The sequence below is a fragment of the Zea mays genome, chromosome 3 (assembly GCF_902167145.1).
Source record: "Zea mays cultivar B73 chromosome 3, Zm-B73-REFERENCE-NAM-5.0, whole genome shotgun sequence".
Classification (NCBI taxonomy): domain Eukaryota; kingdom Viridiplantae; phylum Streptophyta; class Magnoliopsida; order Poales; family Poaceae; genus Zea; species Zea mays.
The window spans coordinates 127,214,486-127,230,927 of record NC_050098.1 but is presented as its reverse complement, the minus strand read 5'-3'; positions in this window follow the sequence as shown (position 1 = coordinate 127,230,927).

Sequence of the window (16,442 nt, the reverse complement as noted above, 5' to 3'; positions counted from 1 at the left end):
TTGCCGAACGTATTAGGTGACACTCGGCAAAGAGTCTTCATCTTTACCAAGTGTTCATCGGACTAGCACTCGACAAAGAGACCACCAGTGGGCCCCTTTGTCAGTACCTTTGCCGAGTGCAATAGGAGGCACTCGACAAAGGTTGCTTCTTTGTCGAGTGCCAAGGCCACAGCACTCAGCAAAGGTGCTTTACCAGTGCTCAGGTGTGCCTTGTTTGTCGAGTGCTATGACCTCGACACTCGGCAAAATACTTCTTTGTCGAGTGTTACACTCAGCAAAATGACCAGTATACCCCTTTTTATTTGTTTTTGCTATTCCATCCAAACAAACAAAATATATCACATAATCATCACACATATCACATATACATCACATATCTCACAAAGACCATAAATCAAACAAGTTCTTACAAAGCATTACCAACATGTTCGAACATAAACATAAGTATCCAACACTCAAGAACATAAGTCTCAAGTATCTCACAAACCATTACCAACATCAAACAAGTTCAAACCAAGTTATCTCACAAAGTATTCACAACGCTAACAAAGATAATATCATGTGCACAAAGTATCTCATCGAGGTGGGCGGCTGGAATGGTGCGGCGATGGGCTGGGCGATCCATGAGGGTTGTTGGATGCCACCCCAGATTGTCCTCCACAGAGAAAAGATTGCATGTGTTATACCAGATGAATATATATCATGAAGAACTAGAATTTTGATACTCACAAGAGTATGAAACTATGCAGGGTCAATCGTGTTGATCAACATTCGTCGAGTGTCACCCTTCACCGAGTGTTTGATACTCGGCAAACTATTCGTTGTCGAGTGTCTGGATATGCCGAGTGTGCTACCCTCAGTAAAGGTAGTCGGTATCGAGAGTCTTCCTTTGCCGAGGGTGGCACTCGACAAAGAAGTCTTTGCCAAGTGCCCGACAAAAGGCACTCGGCAAAGCTCTAAGCACTCGGCAAAGAGCCAGATTCCGGTAGTGACTACACATAGAATCATGTTGATCATCATAGTAAACAACCCAATAAACATATTGATTCACATCAGGTTTGTTGGTACTTTGGTTGATCAAGCACAAAAGTACACGAAGCATGTCTCCGATGTACACATGTCGATTCTTCCGTCAGGCAGGGCTAAACATCGTCGAACAACTTTGAGTAGTCGCACAATTGCGCTACCCAAAAACCTTATTCCCACCTGAAAGTTGCCTAGAGGGGGGTGAATAGGCAAAACCTGAAATTTATAACTTTAAACACGCACTAATGTCGGGGGTTAGCGTTAGAATTAAATTCAAGTCGGAAAGAGAGGGAAAACAAATCAACCAAGAAATAAGGCGAGTGAAATCGGTGATTTGTTTTACTGAGGTTCGGTTCCAAAGAACCTAGTCCCCGTTGAGGAGGTCACAAAGACCGAGTCTATTTCAACCCTTTCTCTCTCTCAAATGGTCACTTAGACCGAGTGAGCCTTCTTCCTTAATCTCACGGGTCACTAAGACCCCGCAAGGACCACCACACACTTGGTGTCGCTTGCCTCGCTTACAAAGCACTTGAGAGTAAGAGAAAGAAAAGAAAAAAGGCCAAGCCAAGCAACAAGAGCAACAAAAGAACACAAGAACACCCTCTCTCAAGTCCCTAATGGAATTGAGTTGAATTGGAGGCTTTGGAGAGGATCAAATCTATTTGATGTGTCTTGGAATGGAGTCTTTTGCTCTTGTATTGAATGCAATGTTTGGAATGCTTGGATGGATATGAATGAGGTGGTTGGGGGTATTTATATCCTCCAACCACTTCCATAGTCGTTGGGGAGGCTGCTGTCGATGGGCACACCGGACAGTCTGGTGCGCCACCGGACAGGTACTGTGCGCTGTCAGGTGCGCCGCCACATCACCCAACCATTAGGGTTCGGAGCTCAGTCGACCGTTGGAGCTTTGTCTTTGCGGCACCGTACAGTCTGGTGCCACACAGGACAGTCTGGTGCCCTCTGACTTCGCGGCTCTGACTTCTACCGTGGCACTGTAGCACTTAGCAGAGTCGACCGTTGGCGCTGGATAGCGTTGCCCGCTGGCACACCGGATAGTCCAGTGAATTATAGCGGAGCATGCCTGCGTTTTCTCGAGGGTGGCTGCTTGACAACTGTATGGCCCTCGTGCATCGAACACTGTCCGGTGGCACACCGGACAGTCCGGTGCTCCAGTCCACAACACACTCAAGTCCTTTTGCTCCGTTTCAATTGAGTCCCTAACTTGAATCTTTTATTTGTTTGTGTTGCACCTTATGCACCTGTAATCCATGAATTCTAGACAATCTATTTAGTCCATGTGTTTGTGTTGTCGATCAACCACCAAAATTGATTATAGGAAAAGGTTAACCCTATTTCCCTTTCAATCTCCCCCTTTTTGGTGATTGATGCTTACACAAACTAAAGCAAATAATAAGTGCAGAAATGTAACTAGTTTGCATTTAGAATGTGCAAAGATTACTTGGAGTTAAACCAATTGAATATCTCACTAAATTTGAATGGCTTGCTTTTCTTTTATTTAACATTTTGGACCACGTTTGCACCACTTGTTTTGTTTTTGCAAATCCTTTTGGAAAATCTTTTCAAAACTTTTTGCAAATAGTCAAAGGTATATGAATAATACTGCAAGAAGCATTTTCAAGATTTGAAATTTCTCCCCCTATTTTAAATGCTTTTCCTTTGACTTTATAAAAACTCTCCGTGAATGAAATTCTCCTCTTAGCTTTCAAGAGGGTTTTGAAATAGATATCAATTTGGAAATTGACCTTTAAGGATACCAATTGAAGAAATTGCCCTTTAAAGATACTAATGTGAAAGACATCAATTAAAACTTTATTTCGAAATTTTTTGAAATGGTGGTGGCGGCGGTCCTTTTGCTTTGGGCTTAATACTTTCTCCCCCTTTGGCATTAATCGCCAAAAACGGAAACTTTGAGAGCCCTTTTAATTTTTTCTCCCCCATTGGTAATGGAAATATGAGTGAAGGATTATACCAATTTGAGAGATTTGTGGATTGAAGACGAAGGGTAAATGATACCGTTAGAGTTGAGTGGAAGCCTTGTCTTCACCGAAGATTCCATTTCCCTTTCAATCTACGACTTAGTATAGAAATAAACTTGGAAACACATTAGTCGTAGTCTTGGCACAAGAGGAATAAGAAATATGTATTTGTACCAAAATGAAAGAGACATGATTAAAGGTATATAAATGAGTTATGTGTGCAATGTTTCAATCAAAATTTCGAGAATCAAGTATATTTAGCTCATTCCTAAGTTTGATAAAGGTTTTCTCATCTAGTAGCTTGGTAAAGATATCGGCTAATTGATTTTGGGTGTTTACATAAGCTATTTCGGTATCCCCCTTTTGCTGGTGATCTCTGAGAAAGTGATACTGAATGTCTATGTGCTTAGTGCGTCTGTGTTCAACGGGATTATCCGCCATGCAGATTGTACTCTCATTATCACATAGGAGAGGGACTTTGCTCAATTTGTAGCCATAGTCCCTAAGGGTTTGCCTCATCCAAAGTAATTGCGCGCAACGATGACCTGCAGCAATGTACTCGGCTTCAGCGGTGGAAAGAGCTACGGAGTTTTGTTTCTTTGAAGCCCATGACACCAGGGATCACCCCAGAAACTGGCAAGTTCCTGATGTGCTCTTCCTATCAATTTTGCACCCTGTCCAGTCGGCATCGGAATATCCTATTAAATCAAAAGTAGATCCCTTGGGGTACCAAAGCCTAAACTTAGGAGTGTAAACTAAATACCTCATGATTCTCTTTATGGCCCTAAGGTGAACTTCCTTAGGATCTGGCTGGAACCTTGCACACATGCATACAGAAAGCATAATATCCGGTCGAGATGCACATAAATAGAGTAAAGATCCTATCATCGACCGTTATACCTTTTGATCTACGGATTTACCTCTCGTGTCGAGGTCGAGATGCCATTGGTTCCCATGGGTGTCTTGATGGGGTTGCCATCCTTCATCCCTAACTTTTTAAGTATGTCTTGATTGAACTTTGTTTGGCTGATGAAGGTGCCATGTTGGAGTTGCTTGATTTGAAATCCAAGGAAATACTTCAACTCCCCCATCATAGACATCTCGAATTTATGTATCATGATCCTACTAAACTCTTCACAAGTTGATTTGTTAGTAAACCCAAATATAATATCATCAACATAAATTTGGCATACAAACAAATCTTTTGCAATAGTTTTAGTGAAGAGAGTAGGATCAGCTTTGCCGACCTTGAAGCCATTAGTGATTAGAAAATCTCTCAGGCATTCATACCATGCTCTTGGGGCTTGCTTGAGCCCATAAAGCGCCTTTGAGAGTTTATACACATGGTTAGGGTACTCACTATCTTCAAAGCCGGGTGGTTGCTCAACGTAGACCTCTTCCTTGATAGGTCCATTGAGGAAGGCACTTTTTACGTCCATTTGATAGAGCTTAAAGCCATGGTAAGTAGCATATGCAAGTAATATACGAATTGATTCAAGCCTAGCTACGGGTGCATAAGTTTCATCGAAATCCAAACCTTCGACTTGTGAATAACCTTTGGCCAAAAGTCGGGCTTTGTTTCTTGTCACTACACCATGCTCATCTTGCTTGTTGCGGAATACCCATTTGGTACCTACAACATATTGATTAGGACGTGAAAGTAAATGCCATACCTCATTCCTCGTGAAGTTGTTGAGCTCCTCTTGCATTGCCAGCACCCAATTTGGATCTCTTAGTGCATCCTCTACCCTGTATGGCTCGATAGAGGAAACAAAAGAGTAATGTTCACATAAATGAGCAACTCGAGATCTAGTGGTTACCCCTTTGTGAATGTCACCAAGTATGGAGTTGACGGGGTGATCTCTTTGAATTGCTTGGTGGACTCTTGGGTGTGGCGGTCTTTGACCCTGTATTTCTTGATCATCTTCCTTGTCATTATTGTCTTCATCTCCCCCTTGATCATTTTCCTCCTCTTGAGGTGGCTCATCCTCTTAATCTTTATCTTCATCATCTTGAGCCTGATCCTTGTCTTGAGTTGGTGGAGATGCTTGGTTAGAAGATGATGGTTGATCTTGTGCTTGTGGAGGCTCTTCGGATTCTTTAGGACACACATCCCCAATGGACATGTTCCTTAGCGCGACACATGGAGCCTTTTCATCATCTAGCTCATCAAGATCAACTTGCTCCACTTGGGAGACATTAGTCTCATCAAACACAATGTCACAAGAAACCTCAACCAATCTAGTGGATTTGTTGAAGACTCTATATGCCCTTGTATTTGAGTCATAACCAAGTAAAAATCCTTCCACAGCTTTAGGAGCAAATTTAGATTTTCTACCTCTTTTAACAAGAATAAAACATTTGCTTCCAAAGACTCTAAAATATGAAACATTGGGCTTTTTACCGATGAGGAGTTCGTATGATATCTTCTTGAGGATTCGGTGAAGATATAACCGATTGATGGAGTAGCAGGCGGTGTTAATTGTCTCGGCCCAAAACCGGTCCGGTGTCTTGTACTCATCAAGCATGGTCCTTGCCATGTCCAGTAGAGTTCTATTCTTCCTCTCCACTACACCATTTTGTTGAGGTGTGTAGGGAGAAGAGAACTCATGCTTGATGCTCTCTTCCTCAAGAAATCCTTCTATTTGAGAATTCTTGAACTTTGTCCCAACCATTTTGTTGAGGTGTGTAGGGAGAAGAGAACTCATGCTTGATGCTCTCTTCCTCAAGAAATCCTTCTATTTGAGAATTCTTGAACTTCGTCCCATTATCGCTTCTTGTCTTTTTTATCCTTAATCCGAACTCATTTTGAGCCCGTCTCAAGAATCCATTTAAAGTATCTTGAGTTTGTGATTTTTCCTGCAAAAAGAACACCCAAGTGAAGCGAGAATAATCATCCACAATAACAAGACAGTACTTACTCCCACCGATGCTTATGTAAGCTATCGAGCTGAATAGATCCATGTGGAGTAGCTCGAGCGGTCTGTCAGTAGTCATGATGTTCTTGTGTGGATGATGGACTCCAACCTACTTTCATGCTTGGCATGCGCTAAAAACTCTGTCTTTCTCAAAATGAACATTGGTTAGTCCTAAAATGTGCTCTCCCTTTAGAAGCTTGTGAAGATTCTTCATCCCAACATGGACAAGTCGGCGATGCCAGAGCCAACCCATATTAGTCTTAGCAATTAAGTAAGTGTCAAGTTCAGCTTTGTTATCGTTAAAATTAACTAATTATAGTTGACCCTCTAACACTCCCTTAAATGCTACTGAATCATCACTTCTTCTAAAGACAGTAACACCTATATCTGTAAACAGACAGTTGTAGCCCATTTTGCATAAGTGAGAAATAGAAAGCAAATTGTAATCTAAATAGTCTACAAGAAAAACATTGGAAATAGAATGGTTAGGTGATATAGCAATTTTACCCAAGCCTTTGACCAAACCTTGATTTCCATCCCCGAATGTGATAGCTCGTTGGGGATCTTCATTTTTCTCATAGGAGGAGAACATTCTCTTCTCCCCTGTCATGTGGTTTGTGCACCCGCTATCGATTATCCAACTTGAGCCACCGGATGCATGAACCTACAAAACAATTTTAGGCCTTGTTCTTAGGTGCCCAAACGGTCTTGGGTCCTTTCACATTAGAAACAAGCACCTTGGGTACCCAAACACAAGTTTTGGAGCTCTTGTGTTTGCCCCCAACATATTTGGCAACTACTTTACCTGATTTGTTAGTTAAAACATATGATGCATCAAAAGTTTTAAAAGAAACATTATGTTCATTTGATGCAGTAGGAATTTTCTTTCTAGGCATTTTAACATGTGTGGTATGCCTAGAGCTGGAAGCCTTATTTTTATACATAAATGCATGATGAGAAACATTGTGAGGTTTCCTAGCATGAATTTTCCTAATTTTGTGCTCAGGATAGTTAGCAGGATATAAAATGTAGCCCTCATTATCCTGAACCATGGGGCATTAATCTTGACATTGCTCCCCTATTGGAAACCAATGCCATCCTTAATGCAGGGCGTCTCCCATTATAAAACATGCTTCTAGCAAATTTAAACTTTTTATTTTCAAGTTCATGTTCATTAATTTTAGTAGTTAATTTAGCTATGTGATCATTTTGTTGTTTAATCATAGCAAGGTGATCATCAATAGCTTCTATATTAATATCTCTACATCTAGTGCAAATAGAAACATGATCAACAGTAGATGTAGAGGGTTTGCATGCATTTAATTTCTTTATCTTAGCATTTAAAATAGCATTCTCATCTCTAAGATAGGAAATAGAATCATTGCAAACATTCAATTTTTCAATCTTAGAAATTAAATTAGCATTTTCGGTTCTAAGACTAGAAATTGAATCATGGCAAATGCTAAGCTCATTAGATAAATTTTCACACTGGTAGCACACCTTCTTGGAGTGGGACTTGTAGTCTTTCCCTCTCCTTTGCTTGAGGATTTGGTGGAAGCTCTTGATGATGAGTGCCATTTCCTCGTTGTCGAGCTTGGAGGCGTCGATTGGAAGCCTACTTGGTGTAGACTCCTCCTTCTTTTCTTCTGTCGCTTTGAATGCGACGAGTTGCACCTCGGGTGTGAAGGTGGCGCCTTGCTCCAAGTTAACAATGTGTTTGGAGTCTTTGATCATAAGTTCAAAGCTCACAAACTTGCCAATAACCTCCTTGGGAGACATTAGTTTATATCTAGGATCCCCACGTATTAATTGAACTTGAGTAGGATTACGAAAAACAAGGGATCTTAGAATGACCTTGACCATTTCATGGTCATCCCATTTGGTGATCCCAGAGGTTGCGCACTTAAAAGGGAAATGTGCACTTGGGCCATTTCTAAGTATTTTGGTGATTAAGTGTCCAACACAAATGGTCATGTGTTAAACTATGCCAAATGGTGGACAAAGTGCAAATCAATACAAAGGTATGATTCTAGACTTAGTACATTGGTTTTTGTGTACTAACATACTTGTCTAAGTGCTAGAATCAGAGAAAAGACAGATGGAAAAGACTTGGCTCGAGCAGCCAAGACTCTGCTCAGTCTGGGTGCACCGGACTGTCCGGTGGTGCACCGGACAGTGTCCGATGCGCCAGGCTGGCCCTGGTGAAAAGGCTGCTCTCGGGAACTGAACGGTGGCGTACGGCTATAAATCACCGGACTGTCCGGTGAGCCAACGGTCGGCCGAGCCAACGGTCGGCCGCGCAATCCGCGCGTGACGCGTGGCCGGGCCAACGATCTGATGGGGGCACCGGACTACCGGTGTGCACTGGACAGTGTCCGGTGCGCCAACGACTCCAAATCGCCAACGGTCGGCTGCGCCAAAACAGGAAAGAAATCTGCACCGAACAGTGTCCGGTGGTGCACCGGACTGTCCGGTGCACCAGTCGACAGAAGGAAAGAATTGCCTTCCTGGATTGCTCTCAACGGCTCCTACCTGCCTTGGGGCTATAAAATGGACCCCTAGGCGCATGAAGGAGTACATCAAGCATACTTTGAGCATTCTTGATCATTCACACTTCGTCTTTGCACACTCGTTTGACATTCTTAGTGATTTGAGCTCCGTTCTAGTGAGAACTTTGTGATATTCATTTGAGCTCAAGTCTTGGCCGTGTGTGTGTGTGCGTATTGCTGTGGACTTGTGTGTGTTGCTCATCCCATCCTTACTTCCGTGTTCATTTGTGATCATCTTTTGTAAGGGCGAGAGACTCCAAGTTGTGGAGATTCCTCGCAAACGGGATATAGTGAAAGGAAGAGAAACACTGTGGTATTCAAGTGGGTCTTTGGACCACTTGAAAGGGGTTGAGTGCAACCCTCGTCCGTTGGGACGCCACAATGTGGAGTAGGCAAGTGTTGGACTTGGCCGAACCACGGGATAAACCACTGTGCCTCTCTGTGTTGATCTTTTTGTGGTTATTGTGTTTCGCAAGAACTCCTCTCTAGCCACTTGGCTTTATTTCTCTAACACTTAATCAAGTTTGTGTCTTTAATATTTAAGTTTTTACAGGATCACCTATTCACCCCCCCCCCCTCTAGGTTCTCTCAATTGGTATCAGAGCCGTGTCTTCAAGAAAGTGACTAATCGCTCGAAGAGATGGATCCTAAGGGAAAGGGGATGATGGTCAACGACAATGAGAAGGAGTCCATCTTCAACGAGCCAAGGGACGACAAAGTCAATGACTCCGGCTCGAGTCAATAGAAGAAAGATGGAAAGAAGAAGAGGCGCATCAGGAAGGTTGTCTACTACGACAGCGACGAATCTTCCTCTTCTCAAAAGGACGACGAATACGAGGAGAAAAATAAAACGGTTAACTCGAACTTTTCTTTTGATTACTCTCGTATTCCGCATAATTCCAATGCTCATTTGCTTTCTATTCCACTTGGAAAACCTCCTCACTTTGATGGAGAGGACTACGGATTTTGGAGTCACAAAATGCGTAGTCATTTGTTCTCTCTTCATCCAAGTATATGGGAGATAGTAGAAAACGGAATGCAATTTGATAGTTCGGATAATTCTATGTTTATCAATGAACAAATCCATAAGAATGCACAAGCTACTACTGTTCTTTTAGCATCCTTGTGCAGGGAAGAATACAATAAGGTGAGCGGCCTGGACAATGCCAAGCAGATCTGGGACACCCTCAAGATCTCACATGAGGGAAACGACGTCACCATGCTCACCAAGATGGAGTTGGTGGAAGGCAAACTAGGAAGGTTCGCGATGATCAGGGGGGAAGAGCCAACCCAAACGTACAACAGGCTCAAGACTCTCGTCAACAAAATAAGGAGCTATGGAAGCACGCGATGGACGGACCACGACGTCGTCCGACTTATGCTAAGGTCCTTCACCGTCCTTGATCCTCATCTTGTTAACTCTATTCGTGAGAATCCTAGGTACATCAAGATGACACCCGAAGAAATACTTGGGAAGTTTGTGAGCGGGCGAATGATGATCAAGGAGGCAAGATACGTTGATGAGGTGCTAAATGGCCCAATCCATGAGCCTCAAGCCATTGCTCTCAAGGCAACAAGTAGCAGGGAGACGCTACCTAGCAAGGTGGCGCAAATTGAGGCGGCCGGGCTAAACGAGGATGAAATGGCCGTCATCATCAAATGCTTCAAGACGGCGCTCAAAGGTCGCAAGGAGCATCCCAACAAAAGCAAGACGAAGGGAAAGCGCTCCCGCTTCAAGTGTGGTAAGGTTGGTCATTTTATTGCTAATTGTCCCGATAATGACAGTGACCAGGATCAAGAAAAGAGGAGGGAAAAGAAGAAGACCTACAAGAAGGCTAAGGGCGAGGCACACCTTGGCAAGGAGTGGGACTCGGATTGTTCATCGTCCGACTCCGATGACGAAGGACTCACCGCCTCGGCCTTCAACAAATTGTCCCTCTTCCCCAACGAGCATCACACATGCCTCATGGCAAAGGAGAAGAAGGTAAGCACTCGAAATAATACTACGTATGCTTCTTCAAGTGATGATGAATCTAGTGATGATGAAATAGACTATGCATGTTTATTCAAAGGATTAGATAGAACTAAAATTGATAAGATCAATGAATTGATTGATGCTTTGAATGAGAAGAATAGACTTTTAGAAAAGCAAGAAGATCTTTTATATGAAGAGCATGATAAATTTGTAAGTGCGCAAAATTCTCTTGCTTTAGAGGTTAAAAGAAATGAAATGCTTTCATGTGAATTATCGACTTGTCATGAGACTATTTCTAGCTTAAAGAGTATTAATGATGATTTGAATGCTAAGCTAGAAGTAGTTAACAAATCTAATTCTTGTGTAGAACATGTAGTGATTTGTAATAGATGTAAGGACTTTAATGTTGATGCTTGTGTTGAGCACCTTACCTCTATTGCAAAATTAAATGGTGAAGTGGCTAGTCTTAATGCCCAACTTAAGACTAGCAAAAGTGAATTTGATAAACTAAAATTTGCAAGGGATGCCTGCACTATTGGTAGACACCCCTCAATTAAGGATGGGCTTGGCTTCAAGAGAGAAGCCAAGAACTTAACAAGTCATAAGGCTCCCATTCCCGCCAAGGAGAAAGGGAAGGCCCCTATGGCTAATAGTGTTCAAAAGAATCATGCTTTCATTTATAGTGATAGAAAATTCTCTAGAAATGCCTATAGGAATTATTCTTATGATTCATATGCTATGCCTGCTTCTAGTTCTTCTATTATGCATGATAGAAATTTGGCTAGGAAAAATGTTATTCATCATATGCCTAGAAGAAATATTGTTCATGCTCCTAGGAAAGCAATTAATGAACTTTCTACAATTTATCATGCTTGCAATGCTTCTTTTGCAATTTGTAGGAAGAATAAGAAAGTGATTGCTAGGAAATTAGGGGCAAAATGCAAGGGAGATAAAACTTGCATTTGGGTCCCTAAGACCATTGTTACTAACCTTGTAGGACCCAACACAAGTTGGGTACCTAAGACCCAAGCCTAAATTTGCCTTGCAGGTTTATGCATCCGGGGGCTCAAGCTGGATTAGCGACAGCGGATGCACAAACCACATGACGGGGGAGAAGAAGATGTTCACCTCCTACGTCAAGAACAAGGATTCCCAAGATTCAATCATATTCGGTGATGGGAACCAAGGCAAGGTTAAAGGACTAGGAAAGATTGCTATTTCATCCGAGCACTCTATTTCTAATGTGTTTTTAGTTGAGTCACTCGGGTATAACCTGTTGTCCGTTAGTCAACATTGTAATATGGGTTATAATTGCTTATTCACAAATGTAGATGTGTCTGTCTTTAGAAGAAGTGATGGTTCACTAGCTTTTAAGGGTGTACTAGATGGCAAACTTTATTTAGTTGATTTTGCAAAAGAGGAGGCCGGTCTAGATGCATGCTTAATTGCTAAGACTAGCATGGGCTGGCTGTGGCATCGTCGTTTAGCACATGTGGGGATGAAGAACCTTCACAAACTTCTAAAGGGAGAACATGTGTTAGGTCTAACAAATGTGACTTTCGAAAAAGATAGACCTTGTGCAGCTTGTCAAGCAGGTAAACAAGTGGGAAATGCTCATCACAGCAAGAACGTGATGACTACATCAAGACCCCTGGAGCTGCTGCATATGGACCTCTTCGGACCCGTCGCCTACCTTAGCATCGGAGGAAGTAAGTATGGTCTTGTTATAGTTGATGATTTTTCCCGCTTCACTTGTGTATTATTTTTTGAAGGATAAAATAGAAACCCAAGGGACCCTCAAGTGCTTCCTAAAGAGAGCTCAAAATGAGTTTGAGCTCAAGGTGAAGAAGATAAGGAGCGACAATGGGTCCGAGTTCAAGAACCTTCAAGTGGAGGAGTACCTTGAGGAGGAAGGAATCAAGCACGAGTTCTCCGCTCCCTACACACCACAGCAAAATGGTGTAGTAGAGAGGAAGAACAGGACACTCATTGACGTGGCAAGGACGATGCTTGGAGAGTTCAAGACGCCCGAGCGGTTTTGGTCGGAAGCCGTGAACACGGCTTGCCACGCCATAAACCGAGTCTACCTTTATCGCCTCCTCAAGAAGACTTCGTATGAGCTTCTAACCGGTAACAAACCCAATGTTTCATACTTTCGTGTATTTGGGAGTAGATGCTACATTCTAGTGAAGAAAAGTAGGAATTCTAAATTTTCTCCCAAAGCTGTAGAAGGGTTTTTGTTAGGTTATGACTCAAATACAAAGGCGTATAGGGTCTTCAACAAATCATCGGGTTTGGTTGAAGTCTCTAGCGACGTTGTATTTGATGAGACTAATGGCTCTCCAAGAGAGCAAGTTGTTGATCCTAATGATGTAGATGAATATGATGTTCCAACGGACGCAATTCGCACCATGGCAATTGGAGATGTACGACCACAGGAACACCAAGAGCAAGATCAACCTTCTTCCTCAACAATGGTGCAACCCCCAACTCAAGACGATGAACAGGTTCATCAAGAAGAGGCGTGTAATCAAGGGGGAGCACAAGATGATCATGTTATGGAGGAAGAAGCACCTCAAGCCCCTCTGACTCAAGTTCGAGCGACGATTCAAAGGAATCATCCCGTCGATCAGATATTAGGTGATATAAGCAAGGGAGTAACTACTCGCTCTAGATTAGTTAATTTTTGTGAGCATTACCCTTTTGTCTCTTCTATTGAGCCTTTCAGGGTAGAAGAGGCCTTGCTAGATCCGGACTGGGTGTTGGCCATGCAGGAGGAGCTCAACAATTTCAAGAGAAATGAAGTTTGGACGCTGGTGCCACGTCCCAAGCAAAATGTTGTGGGAACCAAGTGGGTGTTCCGCAACAAACAAGACGAGCACGAAGTGGTGACAAGGAACAAGGCTAGACTTGTGGCAAAAGGTTATGCCCAAGTCGCAGGTTTGGACTTTGAGGAGACTTTTGCTCCTGTGGCTAGGCAAGAGTCAATCCGCATATTGTTATCCTATGCCGCTCACCATTCTTTTAGGTTGTTCCAAATGGATGTGAAGAGCGCCTTCCTCAATGGACCAATCAAGGAGGAGGTGTACGTAGAGCAACCCCCTGGCTTTGAGGATGAACGGTACCCCGACCACGTGTGTAAGCTCTCTAAGGCGCTCTATGGACTTAAGCAAGCCCCAAGAGCATGGTATGAATGCCTTAGAGACTTTTTTATTGCTAATGCTTTCAAGGTTGGGAAAGCCGATCCAACTTTATTCACTAAAACTTGTGATGGTGACTTATTTGTGTGCCAAATTTATGTCGATGACATAATATTTGGTTCTACTAACCAAAAGTCTTGTGAAGAGTTTAGCAGGGTGATGACTCAAAAGTTTGAAATGTCGATGATGGGCGAGTTGAACTACTTCCTTGGGTTCCAAGTGAAGCAACTCAAGGATGGCACTTGATCAAGCGGTTTGGGATGATCTCCCAAACGAAGTACACACAAGACTTGATCAAGCGGTTTGGGATGAAGGACGCCAAGCCCGCAAAGACTCCAATGGGAACTGACGGACACGTCGACCTCAACAAAGGAGGTAAGTCCGTTGATCAAAAAGCATACTGGTCTATGATAGGTTCCTTGCTTTACTTATGTGCTAGTAGACCGGATATTATGCTTAGTGTATGCATGTGTGCTAGATTTCAATCCGATCCAAGGGAGTGTCACTTAGTGGCCGTGAAGCGAATTCTTAGATATTTAGTCGCTACGCCTTGCTTCGGGATCTGGTATCCAAAGGGGTCTACCTTTGACTTAATTGGATATTCAGACTCCAATTATGCTGGATGCAAGATTGATAAGAAGAGTACATCAGGGACGTGCCAATTTTTAGGAAGGTCCCTGGTGTCTTGGAGTTCTAAGAAACAAACTTTTGTTGCCCTATCCACCGCTGAGGCCGAGTATGTTGCCGCAGGACAGTGTTGTGCGCAACTACTTTGGATGAGGCAAACCCTCCGGTACTTTGGCTACAATCTGAGCAAAGTCCCACTCCTATGTGATAATGAGAGTGCTATCCGCATGGCGGATAATCCTGTTGAACACAGCCACACAAAGCACATAGACATCCGACATCACTTTTTGAGAGACCACCAACAAAAGGGAGATATCGAAGTGTTTTATGTTAGCACCGAGAACCAGCTAGCCGATATCTTTACCAAGCCTCTAGATGAGTTAACCTTTTGCAGATTGCGTAGTGAGCTAAATGTCTTAGATTCGCGGAACTTGGATTGATTTATAGCATACATGTGTTTTATGCCTTTGATCATGTTTCTTTATGCATTTTGTTGCTTAATTATGGTGATCAAGTTGTAGAAAGCAACCCCGGACCTCAAAAGTCCATGTGTGAGTGATGCACATATTTAGGGGGAGATGTGCTACAACTTGATCCTTTGAGACTAACTGTGAGCTTGAGTTTGCCTGATTTAGTCTCAAAGGTGGATTGAAAGGGGAAGATGGACTTGGACCATGAAAGACTTCCACTGCACTCCGATGAGAGAGTAACTAACTCCAATTTCATTTCCATGCTCTTATTGCCTCTTTACTCTAAGTTGAAGATTTTGGTGAGGTAATGGGGTTTAAGGGCCAAGATTGATCCCGTTTTGGTGCTTGATGCCAAAGGGGGAGAAAATAAGGCCAAAGCAAGAAATGGATCAGCTACCACTTGAGAATTTTGAAAATAGTAGAGTTAGAGTTTTTGTTTTGTCAAAATTCTCTTAATGTCTCTTCTTGTCAAAAGTTGGTCACTTATGGGGAAAATGTTTGATTATGGGAAAAGGGGGGAGTTTTTGAATCCTTGATCAATTTCTCGTGGAATACCTTTCTCTATGCCTCAACAAGTGAATTTGACTTAGAGATAGGAAATTGAGTTTGATTTGCAAAAACAAACCAAGTGGTGGCAAAGAGTGATCCATATAAACCAAATTTGAATCAAAACAAATTCTTGTTCTTATCTGCATTGATGTTGCACTTCTATATGTTGTTTTTTTGTTGTGTTGGCATAAATCACCAAAAAGGGGGAGATTGAAAGGGAAATGTGCCCTTGGGCCATTTCTAAGTATTTTGGTGATTAAGTGTCCAACACAAATGGTCATGTGTTAAACAATGCAAAATGGTGGACAAAGTGCAAATCAATACAAAGGTATGATTCTAGACTTAGTACATTGGTTTTTGTGTACTAACATACTTGTCTAAGTGCTAGAATCAGAAAAGACAGATGGAAAAGACTTGGCTCGAGCAGCCAAGACTCTGCTCAGTCTGGGTGCACTGGACTGTCCGGTGGTGCACCGGACAGTGTCCGGTGCGCCAGGCTGGCCCTGGTGAAAAGGCCACTCTCGGGAACTGAACGGCGGCGTACGGCTATAAATCACTGGACTGTCCGGTGGTGCACCGGACTGTCCGGTGAGCCAACGGTCGGCCGAGCCAACGGTCGGCCGCGCAATTCGCGCGTGACGCGTGGCCGGGCCAACGGTCTGATGGGGCACCGGACTGTCCGGTGTGCACTGGACAATGTCTGGTGCGCCAACGGCTCCAAATCGCCAACGGTCGGCTGCGCCAAAACAGGAAAGAAATCTGCACCGGACAGTGTCCGGTGGTGCACCGGACTGTCCGGTGCACCAGTCGACAGAAGGCAAGAATTGCCTTCCTGGATTGCTCTCAACGACTCCTAGCTGCCTTGGGGCTATAAAAGGGACCCCTAGGCGCATGAAGGAGTACACCAAGCATACTTTGAGTATTCTTGATCATTCACACTTCGTCTTTGCACACTCGTTTGACATTCTTAGTGATTTGAGCTCCATTCTAGTGAGAACTTTGTGATATTCATTTGAGCTCAAGTCTTGGCTGTGTGTGTGTGCGTATTGCTGTGGACTTGTGTATGTTGCTCATCCCATCCTTACTTCCGTGTTCATTTGTGATCATCTTTTGTAAGGGCGAGAGACT